The sequence below is a fragment of the Poecile atricapillus genome, chromosome 1 (genome assembly GCF_030490865.1).
Source record: "Poecile atricapillus isolate bPoeAtr1 chromosome 1, bPoeAtr1.hap1, whole genome shotgun sequence".
Taxonomy (NCBI): domain Eukaryota; kingdom Metazoa; phylum Chordata; class Aves; order Passeriformes; family Paridae; genus Poecile; species Poecile atricapillus.
Genome location: NC_081249.1, coordinates 193,364 through 210,161, shown reverse-complemented (window position 1 = coordinate 210,161; position 16,798 = coordinate 193,364). Strand labels below are relative to the sequence as shown.

The following is a 16,798-nucleotide window of genomic DNA, read 5'->3' as shown; positions in this document are numbered from 1 at the left end:
TCTGCTGCTGAGGGGGGTGGGAATGTGGGGAGGGGTCTCTGAACCCCCCCCAAGCCCCCTCCCCACATTTCCCACCTGCCCCAGCAGCTCCTCCAGGCTGTCCGAGCGCCGCGGGGGGGTCGGGGGGGGCGCAGACCCCTCCCCAATTCCTCCCGGGGGGGGTGGGGGAGACCCCCGGGCTGGGCCGGGACCCCCCCCCAGCTCCAGGGGCTCGAGGGTCTCCAGGAGCCCCGACAGGGACAGAGACCCCCCCGAGGCTGGAAATGGGGAGGGGGCGTTTGTGGGGGGGTGTGGGGGGGTGAAACGACCCCGAGACCCCCAAATCTGCCCCCCCAGAGGGGATAAAAACCCCCAGGGACCCCCCCAGACCCAAAAGACACCCCCAAAAGACCCCCAGACCCCAAATCTCCCCTAAAAGCCCCCCCAAACCCACCCCAAAACTCCCCCAGACCCCAAATCCCCCCCAAACTCCCCCCAAAGACCCCCAAGACCCCAAAGACCCCTCCCCAAAACCCCCCAGATCCCAAAGACCCCTCCCCAAAACCCCCCAGATCCCAAAACCCCCCCAACACCCACTCAAAGCCCCCCAAGACCCCTCCCCAAAATCCCCGAGACCCCCTCAAAGTCCCCCCAGACACCAAAATCCCTCCAAAAAAACCCCCAGACCACAAAGCCCCCTCAAAAAGACCCCCCAAAAATCCCCCAAACCCCAACCCAAAACCCCCCAAAACTCCCCCAGACCCCAAATACCCCTCAAAGCCCCCCCAGAGCCCAAAGCCCCCTCCCAAAAAGCCCCCCAGACCCCTCCCCTACCTCGGGGCTGGAACTGCACCCCCCGTTTCATCCCGGGGGGGGTCGTCAGCAGCTCTGGGGGGGGAGGGGAGCGGGTGAGACCCCCCCCAGAACCCCAAAAATAAGGGGGAGGGGCTCCCCAGGGTGCGGGAGGGGCTCCCCGGAATTTGGGGAGGGGTCTCAGGAATTTGGGGAGGGGTCTCTGGAATTTGGGGAGGGGTCTCAGGAATTTGGGGAGAGGTCTCAGGAATTTCGGGAGGGGACTCTGGAATTTGGGGAGGGGACTCAGGAATTTGGGGAAGATCTCAGGAATTTGGGGAGGGGTCTGTGGAAGTTGGGGGGGGTCTCAGGAATTTGGGGAGGGGTCTCTGGAATTTGGGGAGGGGTCTCAGGAATTTGGGGAGGGTCTCAGGAATTTTGGGAGGGGTCTCTGGAATTTGGGGAGGGGTCTGTGGAATTTGGGGAGGGGTCTGTGGAAGTTGGGGGGGGTCTCAGGAATTTGGGGAGGGGTCTCTGGAATTTGGGGAGGGGTCTCAGGAATTTGGGGAGGGTCTCAAGAATTTTGGGAGGGGTCTCTGGAATTTGGGGAGGGGTCTGTGGAATTTGGGGAGAGGTCTCCAGGAATTTGGGGAGGGGTCTCAGGAATTTGGGGAGGGGTCTCCAGGAATTTGGGGAGGGTCTCAAGAATTTGGGGAGGGGTGTCTGGAATTTGGGGAGGGGTCTCTGGAATTTGGGGAGGGGTCTCTGGAATTTGGGGAGGGGTCTCAGGAATTTGGGGAAAGTCTCAGGAATTTGGGGAGGGGTCTCAAAAATTTGGGGGGGTCTCTGGAATTTGGGGAGGGGTCTCTGGAATTTGGGGAGGGTCTCTGGAATTTGGGGAGGGGTCTCTGGAATTTGGGGGGTCTCAGGAATTTGGGGAGGGGTCTCAGGAATATGGGGAGGGGTCTGTGGAAGTTGGGGAGGGATCTCAGGAATTTGGGGAGGGGTCTCAGGAATTTGGGGAGGGGTCTCTGGAATTTGGGGAGGGGTCTCAGGAACTTGGGGAAAGTCTATGGAATTTGGGGAGGGGTCTCTGGAATTTGGGGGGGTCTCAGGAATTTGGGGAGGGGTCTCAGGAATTTGGGGAGGGGTCTCTGGAATTTGGGGAGGGGTCTCCAAGAATTTGGGGAGGGGTCTGTGGAAGTTGGGGAGGGTCTCAGGAATTTGGGGAGGGGTCTGTGGAATTTGGGGAGGGGTCTCAGGAATTTGGGGAGGGGTCTGTGGAATTTGGGGAAGGGTCTCAAGAAATAGGGAGGGGTCTCTGGAATTTGGGGAGGGGTCTCAGGAATTTGGGGAGGGGTCTCAGGAATTTGGGGGGGTCTTAGAAATTTGGGGAGGGGTCTCAGGAATTTGGGGTGGGGTCTCCGGAATTTGGGGGGGTCTCCGGAATTTGGGGAGGGGTCTGTGGAATTTGGGGAGGGGTCTCAGGAATTTGGGGAGGGGTCTCTGGAATTCGGGGAGGGGTCTCCAGGAATTTGGGGAGGGTTTCAGGAATTTGGGGAGGGGTCTGTGGAATTTGGGGAAAATCTCAGGAATTTGGGGAGGGGTCTCAGGAATTTGGTGGGGTCTCAGGAATTTGGGGAGGGGTCTGTGGAATTGGGGAGGGGTCTCAGGAATTTGGGGAGGGGTCTCTGGAATTTGGGGAGGGGTCTCAGGAATTTGAGAGGGGTCTCTGGAATTTGGGGAGGGGTCTCAGGAATATGGGGAGGGGTCTGTGGAATTTGGGGAGGGGTCTCAGGAATATGGGGAGGGGTCTGTGGAATTTGGGGAGGGGTCTCAGGAATTTGAGGGTCTCAGGAATTTGGAGAGGAGTCTGGAATTTGGGGAGGGGTCTCAGGAATTTGGGGAGGGGTCTGTGGAATTTGGGGAGGGGTCTGTGGAATTTGGGGAGGGGTCTCTGGAATTTGGGGAAGGGTCTCTGAAATTTGGGGAGGGATCTCAGGAATTTGGGGAGGGGTCTCTGGAAGTTGGGGAGGGGTTTCAGGAATTTGGGGAGGGGTCTGTGGAATTTGGGGAGGGGTCTCTGGAATTTGGGGAGGGGTCTGTGGAATTAGGGGAAAATCTCAGGAATTTGGGGAGGGGTCTCTGGAATTTGGGGAGGGGTCTGTCGAATTTGGGGAGGGGTCTCAGAAATTTGGGGAGGGGTCTGTGGAATTTGCGGGGGTCTCAGGAATTTGGGGAGGGGTCTCTGGAATTTGGGGAGGGGTCTCTGGAATTTTGGGAGGGTCTCAAGAATTAGGGGAGGGGTCTCTGGAATTTGGGGAGGGGTCTCAGGAATTTGGGGAGGGGTTTGTGGAATTTGGGGAGGGGTCTCAGGAATTTGGGGGGGTCTCAGGAATTTGGGGAGGGGTCTGTGGAATTTGGGGGGGGTCTCAGGAATTTGGGGAGGGGTCTGTGGAATTTGGGGAGGGGTCTCAGGAATTTGGGGAGGGGTCTGTGGAATTTGGGGAGGGGTCTCTGGAATTTGGGGAGGGGTCTGTGGAATTTGGGGAGGGTCTCAGGAATTTGGGGAGGGGTCTCAGGAATTTGGGGAGGGGTCTCTGGAATTCGGGGAGGGGTCTCCAGGAATTTGGGGAGGGTTTCAGGAATTTGGGGAGGGGTCTCAGGAATTTGGGGAGGGGTCTCTGGAATTTGGGGAGGGGTCTGTGGAATTTGGGGAAAATCTCAGGAATTTGGGGAGGGGTCTCAGGAATTTGGTGGGGTCTCAGGAATTTGGGGAGGGGTCTGTGGAATTGGGGAGGGGTCTCAGGAATTTGGGGAAAGGTCTCAGGAATTTGGGGAGGGGTCTCAGGAATTTGAGAGGGGTCTCTGGAATTTGGGGAGGGGTCTCAGGAATATGGGGAGGGGTCTGTGGAATTTGGGGAGGGGTCTCAGGAATATGGGGAGGGGTCTGTGGAATTTGGGGAGGGGTCTCAGGAATTTGAGGGTCTCAGGAATTTGGGGAGGAGTCTGGAATTTGGGGAGGGGTCTCAGGAATTTGGGGAGGGGTCTGTGGAATTTGGGGAGGGGTCTGTGGAATTTGGGGAGGGGTCTCTGGAATTTGGGGAAGGGTCTCTGAAATTTGGGGAGGGATCTCAGGAATTTGGGGAGGGGTCTCAGGAATTTGGGGAGGGGTCTCAGGAATTTGGGGAGGGGTCTGTGGAATTTGGGGAGGGTCTCAGGAATTTGGGGAGGGGTCTGTGGAGTTTGGGGAGGGGTCTCCGGAATTTGGGGAGGGGTCTGTGGAATTTGGGGGGGGTCTCAGGAATTTGGGGAGGGGTCTGTGGAATTTGGGGAGGGGTCTCAGGAATTTGGGGAGGGGTCTCAGGAATTTGGGGAGGGGTCTGTGGAATTTGGGGAGGGTCTCAGGAATTTGGGGAGGGGTCTCAGGAATTTGGGGAGGGGTCTCTGGAATTCGGGGAGGGGTCTCCAGGAATTTGGGGAGGGTTTCAGGAATTTGGGGAGGGGTCTCAGGAATTTGGGGAGGGGTCTGTGGAATTTGGGGAGGGGTCTCAGGAATATGGGGAGGGGTCTGTGGAATTTGGGGAGGGGTCTCAGGAATTTGAGGGTCTCAGGAATTTGGGGAGGAGTCTGGAATTTGGGGAGGGGTCTCAGGAATTTGGGGAGGGGTCTCCAGGAATTTGGGGAGGGATCTGTGGAATTTGGGGAGGGGTCTCTGGAATTTTGGGAGGGTCTCAAGAATTTGGGGAGGGATCTCTGGAATTTGGGGAGGGGTCTCTGGAATTTGGGGAGGGGTCTCAGGAATTTGGGGGGGGTTGTGGAATTTGGGGAGGGGTCTCAGGAATTTGCGGGGGTCTCAGGAATTTGGGGAGGGGTCTCTGGAATTTGGGGAGGGGTCTGTGAAATTTGGGGAGGGGTCTCAGGAATTTGGGGAGGGGTCTCAGGAATTCGGGGAGGGTCTCAAGAATTTCGGGAGGGGTCTCTGGAATTTGGGGAGGGGTCTCAGGAATTTGGGGAGGGGTCTCAAGAATTCGGGGAGGGTCTCAAGAATTTCGGGAGGGGTCTCTGGAATTTGGGGAGGGGTCTCTGGAATTTGGGGAGGGGTCTCAGGAATTTGGGGAGGGGTCTCTGGAATTTGGGGAGGGGTCTCTGGAATTTGGGGAGGGGTCTCTGGAATTTTGGGAGGGTCTCAAGAATTAGGGGAGGGGTCTCTGGAATTTGGGGAGGGGTCTCAGGAATTTGGGGAGGGGTTTGTGGAATTTGGGGAGGGGTCTCAGGAATTTGGGGGGGTCTCAGGAATTTGGGGAGGGGTCTGTGGAATTAGGGGAAAATCTCAGGAATTTGGGGAGGGGTCTCTGGAATTTGGGGAGGGGTCTGTGGAATTTGGGGAGGGGTCTCAGAAATTTGGGGAGGGGTCTGTGGAATTTGGGGGGGTCTCAGGAATTTGGGGAGGGGTCTCTGGAATTTGGGGAGGGGTCTGTGGAATTTGGGTAGGGGTCTCAGGAATTTGGGGAGGGGTCTGTGGAATTTGGGGAGGGGTCTCAGGAATTTGGGGAGGGGTCTCAGGAATTTGGGGAGGGGTCTGTGGAATTTGGGGAGGGGTCTCAAGAATTTGGGGAGGGTCTCAGGAATTTGGGGAGGGGTCTGTGGAATTTGGGGACGGGTCTCCAGGAATTTGGGGAGGGGTCTCATGAATTTGGGGAGGGGTCTGTGGAATTTGGGGAGGGGTCTCAGGAATTTGAAGAGGGGTCTGTGGAATTTGGGGAGGGGTCTCTGGAATTTGGGGAGGGGTCTGTGGAATTTGGGGAGGGGTCTCAGGAATTTGGGGAGGGGTCTCTGGAATTCGGGGAGGGGTCTCCAGGAATTTGGGGAGGGTTTCAGGAATTTGAAGAGGGGTCTCAGGAATTTGGGGAGGGGTCTCTGGAATTTGGGGAGGGGTCTCTGCAATTTGGGGAGGGGTCTCAGCAATTTAGTGAGGGGTCTGTGGAATTTGGGGAAAATCTCAGGAATTTGGGGGAGTCTCAGGAATTTGGGGAGGGGTCTCTGGAATTTGGGGAGGGGTCTCAGGAATTTGGGGAGGGGTCTCAGGAATTTGGGGAGGGGTCTGTGGAATTTGGGGAGGGGTCTCAGGAATTTGGGGAGGGGTCTCAGGAATTTGGGGAGGGTCTCAAGAATTTGGGGAGGGGTCTCAGGAATTTGGGGAGGGGTGTCCAGGAATTTGGGGAGGGGTCTGTGGAATTTGGGGAGGGGTCTCAGGAATTTGGGGAGGGGTCTGTGGAATTTGGGGAGGGGTCTCAGGAATTTGGGGAGGAATCTCTGGAATTTGGGGAGGGGTCTCACGAATTTGTGGAGGGGTCTCTGGAAGTTGGGGAGGGGTCTCTGGAATTTGGGGGCGTCTGTGGAATTTGGGGAGGGGTCTCAGGAATTTGGGGAGGGGTCTGTGGAATTTGGGGAGGGGTCTCAGGAATATGGGGAGGGGTCTGTGGAATTTGGGGAGGGGTCTCAGGAATTTGAGGGTCTCAGGAATTTGGGGAGGAGTCTGGAATTTGGGGAGGGGTCTCAGGAATTTGGGGAGGGGTCTCCAGGAATTTGGGGAGGGATCTGTGGAATTTGGGGAGGGGTCTCTGGAATTTTGGGAGGGTCTCAAGAATTTGGGGAGGGATCTCTGGAATTTGGGGAGGGGTCTCTGGAATTTGGGGAGGGGTCTCAGGAATTTGGGGGGGGTTGTGGAATTTGGGGAGGGGTCTCAGGAATTTGCGGGGGTCTCAGGAATTTGGGGAGGGGTCTCTGGAATTTGGGGAGGGGTCTGTGAAATTTGGGGAGGGGTCTCAGGAATTTGGGGAGGGGTCTCAGGAATTCGGGGAGGGTCTCAAGAATTTCGGGAGGGGTCTCTGGAATTTGGGGAGGGGTCTCAGGAATTTGGGGAGGGGTCTCAAGAATTCGGGGAGGGTCTCAAGAATTTCGGGAGGGGTCTCTGGAATTTGGGGAGGGGTCTCTGGAATTTGGGGAGGGGTCTCAGGAATTTGGGGAGGGGTCTCTGGAATTTGGGGAGGGGTCTCTGGAATTTGGGGAGGGGTCTCTGGAATTTTGGGAGGGTCTCAAGAATTAGGGGAGGGGTCTCTGGAATTTGGGGAGGGGTCTCAGGAATTTGGGGAGGGGTTTGTGGAATTTGGGGAGGGGTCTCAGGAATTTGGGGGGGTCTCAGGAATTTGGGGAGGGGTCTGTGGAATTAGGGGAAAATCTCAGGAATTTGGGGAGGGGTCTCAGGAATTTGAGGGTCTCAGGAATTTGGGGAGGAGTCTGGAATTTGGGGAGGGGTCTCAGGAATTTGGGGAGGGGTCTCCAGGAATTTGGGGAGGGATCTGTGGAATTTGGGGAGGGGTCTCTGGAATTTTGGGAGGGTCTCAAGAATTTGGGGAGGGATCTCTGGAATTTGGGGAGGGGTCTCTGGAATTTGGGGAGGGGTCTCAGGAATTTGGGGGGGGTTGTGGAATTTGGGGAGGGGTCTCAGGAATTTGCGGGGGTCTCAGGAATTTGGGGAGGGGTCTCTGGAATTTGGGGAGGGGTCTGTGAAATTTGGGGAGGGGTCTCAGGAATTTGGGGAGGGGTCTCAGGAATTCGGGGAGGGTCTCAAGAATTTCGGGAGGGGTCTCTGGAATTTGGGGAGGGGTCTCAGGAATTTGGGGAGGGGTCTCAAGAATTCGGGGAGGGTCTCAAGAATTTCGGGAGGGGTCTCTGGAATTTGGGGAGGGGTCTCTGGAATTTGGGGAGGGGTCTGTGGAATTTGGGGAGGGGTCTCTGGAATTTGGGGAGGGGTCTCTGGAATTTGGGGAGGGGTCTCTGGAATTTTGGGAGGGTCTCAAGAATTAGGGGAGGGGTCTCTGGAATTTGGGGAGGGGTCTCAGGAATTTGGGGAGGGGTTTGTGGAATTTGGGGAGGGGTCTCAGGAATTTGGGGGGGTCTCAGGAATTTGGGGAGGGGTCTGTGGAATTAGGGGAAAATCTCAGGAATTTGGGGAGGGGTCTCTGGAATTTGGGGAGGGGTCTGTGGAATTTGGGGAGGGGTCTCAGAAATTTGGGGAGGGGTCTGTGGAATTTGGGGGGGTCTCAGGAATTTGGGGAGGGGTCTCTGGAATTTGGGGAGGGGTCTGTGGAATTTGGGTAGGGGTCTCAGGAATTTGGGGAGGGGTCTGTGGAATTTGGGGAGGGGTCTCAGGAATTTGGGGAGGGGTCTCAGGAATTTGGGGAGGGTCTCAAGAATTTGGGGAGGGTCTCAGGAATTTGGGGAGGGGTCTGTGGAATTTGGGGACGGGTCTCCAGGAATTTGGGGAGGGGTCTCATGAATTTGGGGAGGGGTCTGTGGAATTTGGGGAGGGGTCTCAGGAATTTGAAGAGGGGTCTGTGGAATTTGGGGAGGGGTCTCTGGAATTTGGGGAGGGGTCTCTGCAATTTGGGGAGGGGTCTCAGCAATTTAGTGAGGGGTCTGTGGAATTTGGGGAAAATCTCAGGAATTTGGGGGAGTCTCAGGAATTTGGGGAGGGGTCTCTGGAATTTGGGGAGGGGTCTCAGGAATTTGGGGAGGGGTCTCAGGAATTTGGGGAGGGGTCTGTGGAATTTGGGGAGGGGTCTCAGGAATTTGGGGAGGGGTCTCAGGAATTTGGGGAGGGTCTCAAGAATTTGGGGAGGGGTCTCAGGAATTTGGGGAGGGGTGTCCAGGAATTTGGGGAGGGGTCTGTGGAATTTGGGGAGGGGTCTCAGGAATTTGGGGAGGGGTCTGTGGAATTTGGGGAGGGGTCTCAGGAATTTGGGGAGGAATCTCTGGAATTTGGGGAGGGGTCTCACGAATTTGTGGAGGGGTCTCTGGAAGTTGGGGAGGGGTCTCTGGAATTTGGGGGCGTCTGTGGAATTTGGGGAGGGGTCTCAGGAATTTGGGGAGGGGTCTCTGGAATTTGGGGAGGGGTCAGTGGAATTTGGGGAGGGGTCTCTGGAATATGGGGGCGTCTGTGGAATTTGGGGAGGGGTCTCAGGAATTTGGGGAGGGGTCTCTAGAATTTGGGGAGGGGTCTGTGGAATTTGGGGAAAATCTCAGGAATTTGGGGAGGGGTCTCAGGAATTTGGGGAGGGGTCTCAGGAATTTGGGGAGGGGTCTCCAGGAATTTGGGGGGGTCTCAGGAATTTGGGGAGGGGTCTCAGGGATTTGGGGAGGGGTCTGTGGAATTTTGGGAGGGGTCTGTGGAATTTGGGGAGGGGTCTCTGGAATTTGGGGAGGGGTCCCAGGAATTTGGGGAGGGGTCTCTGGAATTTGGGGAGGGGTCTCTGGAATTTGGGGAGGGGTCTCCAGGAATTTGGGGAGGGGTCTCTGGAATTGGGGAGGGCTCTCAGGAATTTGGGGAGGGGTCTCAGGAAATTGGGGAGGGGCCTCAGGAATTTGGGGGGGTCTCAGGAATTTGGGGAGGGGTCTCTGGAATTTGGGGAGGGGTCTCTGGAATTTGGGGAAGGGTCTCAGGAATTTGGGGAGGGGTCTCTGGAATTTGGGGGGGTCTCAGGAATTTAGGGAGGGGTCTCAGGAATTTGGGGAGGGGTCTGTGGAATTTGGGGAGGGGTCTCTGGAATTTGGGGAGGGGTCTCAGGAATTTGGGGAGGGGTCTCCAGGAATTTGGGGAGGGGTCTGTGGAATTTGGGGAGGGTCTCAGGAATTTGGGGAGGGGTCTCTGGAATTTGGGGAGGGGTCACAGGAATTTGGGGAGGGGTCTCTGGAATTTGGGGAGGGGTCTGTGGAATTTGGGGAGGGGTCTCTGGAATTTGGGGGAATCTCTGGAATTTGAGGAGGGGTCTGTGGAATTTGGGGAGGGGTCTCTGGAATTTGGGGGAATCTCTGGAATTTGGGGAGGGGTCTCAGGAATTTGGGGAGGGGTCTCTGGAATTTGGGGAGGGGTCTGTGGAAGTTGGGGAAGGATCTCAGGAATTTGGGGAGGGGTCTCAGGAATTTGGGGAGGGGTCTCTGGAATTTGGGGGGGTCTCAGGAATTTGGGGAGGGGTCTGTGGAATTTGGGGAGGGGTCTCTGGAATTTGGGGAGGGGTCTCTGGAATTTGGGGAGGGGTCTCAGGAATTCGGGGGAATCTCTGGAATTTGGGGAGGGGTCTCAGGAATTTGGGGAGGGGTCTCAGGAATTTGGGGGGGTCTCAGGAATTTGGGGAGGGTCTCTGGAATTTGGGGAGGGGTCTGTGGAATTTGGGGAGGGGTCTCTGGAATTTGGGGAGGGTCTCAGGAATTTGGGGAGGGGTCTCAGGAATTTGGGGAGGGGTCTCCAGGAATTTGGGGAGGGTCTCAAGAATTTGGGGAGGGGTCTCAGGAATTTGGGGAGGGGTCTCAGGAATTTGGGGAGGGTCTCAGGAATTTGGGGGGTCTCAGGAATTTGGGGAGGGGTCTCAGGAATTTGGGGAGGGGTCTCCAGGAATTTGGGGAGGGGTCTCTGGAATTTGGGGAGGGGTCTTTGGAATTTGGGGAGGGGTCTCAGGAATTTGGGGAGGGGTCTCAGGAATTTGGAGAGGGGTCTCAGGAATTTGGGGAGGGGTCTCTGGAATTTGGGGAGGGGTCTCTGGAATTTGGGGAGGGGTCCCAGGAATTTGGGGAGGGGTCTCTGGAATTTGGGGAGGGGTCTGTGGAAGTTGGGGAGGGATCTCAGGAATTTGGGGAGGGGTCTCAGGAATTTGGGGAGGGGTCTCCAGGAATTTGGGGGGGACTCAGAAATTTTGGGGGGGTCTCAGGAATTTGGGGAGGGGTCTGTGGAATTTGGGGAGAGGTCTCAGGAATTTGGGGAGGAGTCTGTGGAATTTGGGGAGGGGTCTCCAGGAATTTAGGGAGGGGTCTCAGGAATTTGGGGAGGGGTCTCTGGAATTTGGGGAGGGGTCTCAGGAATTTGGGGAGGGGTCACTGGAATTTGGGGAGGGGTCTCTGGAATTTGGGGAGCGTCGCTGGCATTTGGGGGGATCTCAGGAATTTGGGGAGGGGTCTCAGGAATTTGGGGAGGGGTCTCCAAGAATTTGGGGAGGGGTCTCAGGAATTTGGGGAAGGGTCTCAGGAATTTGGGGGGGGTCTCAGGAATTTGGGGAGGGGTCTCCAAGAATTAGGGGAGGGGTCTGTGGAATTTGGGGAGGGTCTCAGGAATTTGGGGAGGGTCTCAGGAATTTGGGGAGGGGTCTCAGGGATTTGGGGAGGGTCTCTGGAATTTGGGGAGGGGTCTGTGGAATTTGGGGAGGATCTCTGGAATTTGGGGGGGTCTGTGGAATTTGGGGAAGGGTCTCAGGAATTTGGGGAGGGGTCTCTGGAATTTGGGGAGCGTCACTGGCATTTGGGGGGATCTCAGGAATTTGGGGAGGGGTCTCAGGAATTTGGGGAGGGGTCTGTGGAATTTGGGGGGGGTCTCAGGAATTTGGGGAGGGTCTCAAGAATTTGGGGAGGGGTCTCAGGAATTTGGGGAGGGGTCTCTGGAATTTGGGGAGGGGTCTGTGGAATTTGGGGAGGGGTCTCAGGAATTTGTGGAGGGGTTTCAGGAATTTGGGGAGGGGTCTCAGGAATTTGGGGAGGGGTCTCTGGAATTTGGGGAGGGGTCTCAGGAATTTGGGGAGGGGTCTCAGGAATTTGGGGAGGGGTCTCCAAGAATTTGGGGAGGGGTCTGTGGAATTTGGGGAGGGGTCTGTGGAATTTGGGGAGGGGTCTCAGCAATTTGGGGAGGGGTCTCAGGAATTTGGGGAAGGGTCTCAGGAATTTGGGGGGGGTCTCAGGAATTTGGGGAGGGGTCTCAGGGATTTGGGGAGGGGTCTCTGGAATTTGGGGAGGGGTCTCAGGAATTTGGGGAGGGGTCTCTGGAATTTGGGGAGGGGTCTCAGGAATTTGGGGAGGGGTCTCAGGGATTTGGGGAGGGGTCTCAGGAACTTGGGGAGGGGTCTCCAAGAATTTGGGGAGGGGTCTGTGGAATTTGGGGAGGGGTCTGTGGAATTTGGGGAGGGGTCTCAGGAATTTGGGGAGGGGTCTCTGGAATTTGGGGAGGGGTCTGTGGAATTTGGGGAGGGGTCTCAGGAATTTGGGGAGGGGTCTCAGGAATTTGGGGAGGGGTCTCCAAGAATTTGGGGAGGGGTCTGTGGAATTTGGGGAGGGGTCTCTGGAATTTGGGGAGGGGTCTGTAGAATTTGGGGAGGGGTCTGTGGAATTTGGGGAAGGGTCTCAGGAATTTGGGGAGGGGTCTCTGGAATTTGGGGAGGGGTCTCAGGAATTTGGGGAGGGGTCTCTGGAATTTGGGGAGGGGTCTCAGGAATTTGGGGAGGGGTCTGTGGAATTTGGGGAGGGATCTCTGGAATTTGGGGAGGGGTCTCTGGAATTTGGGGAGGGGTCTCAGGAATTTGGGGAGGGGTCTGTGGAATTTGGGGAGGGGTCTCAGGAATTTTGGGAGGGGTCTCCAAGAATTTGGGGAGGGGTCTGTGGAATTTGGGGAGGGGTCTGTGGAATTTGGGGAGGGGTCTCTGGAATTTGGGGAGGGGTCTCTGGAATTTGGGGAGGGGACTCTGGAATTTGGGGAGGGGTCTCAGGGATTTGGTGAGGGGTCTCAGGAATTTGGGGAGGGGTCTCAGGAATTTGGGGAGGGGTCTGTGGAATTTGGGGAGGGGTCTCTGGAATTTGGGGAGGGTCTCAGGAATTTGGGGAGGGATCCCAGGAATTTGGGGAGGGGTCTCAGGAATTTGGGGTGGGGTCTCAGGGATTTGGGGAGGGGTCTGTGGAATTTGGGGAAGGGTCTCTGGAATTTGGGGAGGGGTCTCTGGAATTTGGGGAGGGGTCTCTGGAATTTGGGGAGGGGTCTCAGGAATTTGGGGAGGGGTCTGTGGAATTTGGGGAGGGGTCTCCAAGAATTTGGGGAGGGGCTTTTGGAATTTGGGGAGGGGTCTGTGGAATTTGGGGAGGGGTCTCAGGAATTTGGGGAGGGAACCCAGGAATTTGGGGAGGGGTCTCTGGAATTTGGGGAGGGGTCTCAGGAATTTGGGGAGGGGTCTGTGGAATTTGGGGGGGGTCTCAGGAATTTGGGGGGGGTCTCAAGAATTTGGGGAGGGGTCTCAGGAATTTGGGGAGGGGTCTCTGGAATTTGGGGAGGGGTCTCAGGAATTTGGGGAGGGGTCTCAGGAATTTGGGGAGGGGTCTCTGGAATTTGGGGAGGGGTCTCAGGAATTTGGGGAGGGGTCTCAGGGATTTGGGCAGGGTCTCAGGAATTTGGGGAGGGGTCTCTGGAATTTGGGGAGGGGTCTCAGGAATTTTGGGAGGGGTCTGTGGAATTTGGGGAAGGGTCTCTGGAATTTGGGGAAGGGTCTGTGGAATTTGGGGAGGGGTCTCAGGAATTTGGGGAGGGGTCTCTGGAATTTGGGGGGGGGTCTCAGGAATTTGGGGAGGGGTCTCCAAGAATTTGGGGAGGGGTCTGTGGAATTTGGGGAGGGGTCTCAGGAATTTGGGGAGGGGTCTCTGGAATTTGGGGAGGGGTCTGTGGAATTTGGGGAGGGGTCTCTGGAATTTGGGGAGGGGTCTCAGGAATTTGGGGAGGGGTCTGTGGAATTTGGGGAAGGGTCTCTGGAATTTGGGGAGGGGTCTGTGGAATTTGGGGAGGGGTCTCAGGAATTTGGGGAGGGGTCTCTGGAATTTGGGGAGGGGTCTCTGGAATTTGGGGAGGGGTCTCTGGAATTTGGGGAGGGGTCTCAGGAATTTGGGGAGGGGTCTGTGGAATTTGGGGAGGGGTCTGTGGAATTTGGGGAGGGGTCTCAGGAATTTGGGGAGGGGTCTCTGGAATTTGGGGGGGTCTCAGGAATTTGGGGAGGGGTCTCTGGAATTTGGGGAGGGGTCTCAGGAATTTTGGGAGGGGTCTCCAAGAATTTGGGGAGGGGTCTGTGGAATTTGGGGAGGGTCTCAGGAATTTGGGGAGGGGTCTCTGGAATTTGGGGAGGGGTCTCTGGAATTTGGGGGGGTCTCTGGAATTTGGGGAGGGGTCTGTGGAAGTTGGGGAGGGATCTCAGGAATTTGGGGAGGGGTCTGTGGAATTTGGGGAAGGGTCTCTGGAATTTGGGGAGGGGTCTCTGGAATTTGGGGGAGTCTCAGGAATTTGGGGAGGGGTCTCAGGAATTTGGGGAGGGTCTCTGGAATTTGGGGAGGGGTCTCTGGAATTTGGGGAGGGGTCTCAGGAATTTGGGGGGGTCTCAGGAATTTCGGGAGCGTCGCTGGCATTTCGGGGGATCTCAGGAATTTGGGGAGGGGTCTCCAAGGATTTGGGGAGGGGTCTGTGGAATTTAGGGAAGGGTCTCTGGAATTTGGGGAGGGGTCTCTGGAATTTGGGGAGGGGACTCTGGAATTTGGGGAGGGGTCTCAGGGGTTTGGTGAGGGGTCTCAGGAATTTGGGGAGGGGTCTGTGGAATTTGGGGGGTCTCTGGAATTTGGGGAGGGATCCCAGGAATTTGGGGAGGGGTCTCAGGAATTTGGGGAGGGGTGAGTGGAATTTGGGGAGGGGTCTCAGGAATTTGGGGAGGGGTCTCAGGGATTTGGGGAGGGGTCTCAGGAATTTGGGGAGGGGTCTCTGGAATTTGGGGAGGGGTCTCAGGAATTTGGGGAGGGTCTCAAGAATTTGGGGAGGGGTCTCTGGAATTTGGGGAGGGGACTCAGGAATTTGGGGAAGATCTCAGGAATTTGGGGAGGGGTGTCTGGAATTTGGGGAGGGGTCTCCAGGAATTTGGGGAGGGTCTCAAGAATTTGGGGAGGGGTCTCTGGAATTTGGGGAGGGGACTCAGGAATTTGGGGAAGATCTCAGGAATTTGGGGAGGGGTCTCTGGAATTTGGGGAGGGGTCTCTGGAATGTGGGGAGGGGTCTCAGGAATTTGGGGAGGGGTCTCAGGGATTTGGGGAGGGGTCTGTGGAATTTGGGGGGTCTCAGGAATTTGGGGAGGGGTGACTGGAATTTGGGGAGGGGTCTGTGGAATTTGGGGAGGGGTCTGTACCTGTCTCAAAATCCACGTCCTCCTCCTCTTCCTCCCCCTCCCCGGGCTGGGGGGTCCGGAGCTGCTCCAGGGTGGGCTCGTCCTCACCCCATGGGGGGATTTTGGGGGTCTCAGGGGGATTTGGGGGGGTTTTGGGAGGTCCCAGAGGAGGTTTTGGGGGTCCTGGGGGGTTTTGGGGGCCCTGGGGAGGTTTTGGGGGGTCCTGGGGAGGTTTTGGGGGGTCTCAGGGGTCCCGTACCTGGCCAGAAGGGGACACTGCAGCCCCCTCCCCTCAGCCCCTCGCCGGGGGGGCCGGGGGGGCGCAGCAGGGAGGGGGAGGAGGAGGCCGAGAGCCCCACGGAGGGGAGCAGCTCCTGGGGGGGAGGGGAGAGCTGAGACCCCCCCAAAACCCCCTGAGACCCCCCCAAAACCCCCTGAGACCCCCTGGGAACCCCCAAATCCCCCTGAGACCCCCAGAGACCCCCTGAGACCCCCCCAAAACCCCCTGAGACCCCCTGAGACCCCCAGAGACCCCCCAAAACCCCCAGAGACCCCCTGAGACCCCCAGAGACCCCCCAAAACCCCCAGAGACCCCCAGAGACCCCCCAAAACCCCCAGAGTTCCCCAGAGACCCCCCAAAACCCCCAGAGACCCCCCAAAACCCCCAGACCCCCCCAGACGCCCCCAGCTCCCCCCGGTGTCACCGGTGGCCGGGGGAGGGTCCCACGGGGCGCTCCAGCTCCAGCAGGGCCACGGCGAAGTCGTAGAACTCGGGGACCCCCCGGTGACGCCGAGAGCCGGGGCTGAACTCGGGGTGCAGGAACAGCCCCGAGACCCCCCGGTGGTCACGGGGACCTGGGAGGGGACAGGGGGTGACACCGGGGACAGGGGGTGACACTGGGGACAGGGGGTGACACCAAGGTCAGGGGAGGTGACACCAAGGTCAGGGGGTGACACCGAGGTCAGGGGAGGTGACACCGAGGTCAGGGGAGGTGACACCGAGGTCAGGGGGTGACACCAGGGTCAGGGGGTGACACTGGGGATGGGGTGACCCTGGGTGCTCCCCCGGGTGTCCCCCAGGTGTCCCCAGCTGCTCCCCAAGTGTCCCTCAATGTCCCCAGCTGTCCCCAGATGTCCCCAAATGTCCCCAAATGCCCCCCAGCTGTCCCCAGCTCCCCCCAGCTGCCCCCCAGGTGTCCCCAGGGATCCCCCAGGTGTCCCCAGGTGTCCCTCAGTGTCCCCAGCTGCCTCCCAGGTGTGTCCCCATGTCCCCAGCTGTCCCCAGGTGTCCCCAGCTGCCCCCCAGGTGTCCCCCCAGGTGTGTCCCCAGGTGTCCCTCAGTGTCCCCAGCTGTCCCCAGGTGTGTCCCCATGTCCCCAGCTGTCCCCAGGTGTCCCCCCAGGTGTCCCCAGGTGTGTCCCCAGGTGTGTCCCCAGGTGTCCCCAGCTGTCCCCAGGTGTGTCCCCAGGTGTGTCCCCATGTCCCCAGGTGTCCCCAGCTGTCCCCAGTGTCCCCAGGTGTGTCCCCAGCTGTCCCCAGTGTCCCCAGCTGTCCCCCGCTGTCCCCAGTGTCCCCAGCTGTCCCCAGTGTCCCCAGGTGTGTCGCCAGCTCACCTGCAGCCAGCCCCCCCCCCGGGGGACACAAGGTGCCATCGTCCCCGATGACGCAGGGCAGGGGCAGCCAATGGGCCCGGGTCAGAGCCAGGTCCTGGGGGCTGTGCCCGGGGGTCACCTTCACCGCACCTGGGGACACAGACACACCTGAGACACCTGAGACATCCCTGTGTCACCTGGACTGTGTCACCTGAGACACCTGAGACACACCTGAGACACACCTGAGACACCTGGACTGTGTCACCTGTGTCACCTGCTGTCACTCCTTGCTCCCTTTTCTGTCCCAGACTGGTCCCAGTGCCCATCCCAGTCCCTCCCAGTCCCTGTTTAACCCCTCCCAGTCCCTCCCAGTCCATCCCAGTCCCATCCCAGTTCATCCCAGTCCATCCCAGTCCCCGTTTAGTCCCTCCCAGT

General features: G+C 58.0%; 1 long non-coding RNA gene across 1 annotated transcript; it reads right to left on the bottom strand.

Annotated features, from left to right (window-relative positions):
* Window positions 1–85: 85 nt before the first annotated feature.
* LOC131573217 (uncharacterized) lies at window positions 86–14,882 on the bottom strand. Its single transcript, XR_009276145.1, has 3 exons — window positions 14,793–14,882; window positions 814–867; window positions 86–257 (listed from the first exon to the last, which is right to left on the bottom strand). It is a non-coding gene; the product is annotated as an uncharacterized LOC131573217 (long non-coding RNA).
* Window positions 14,883–16,798: the final 1,916 nt, after the last annotated feature.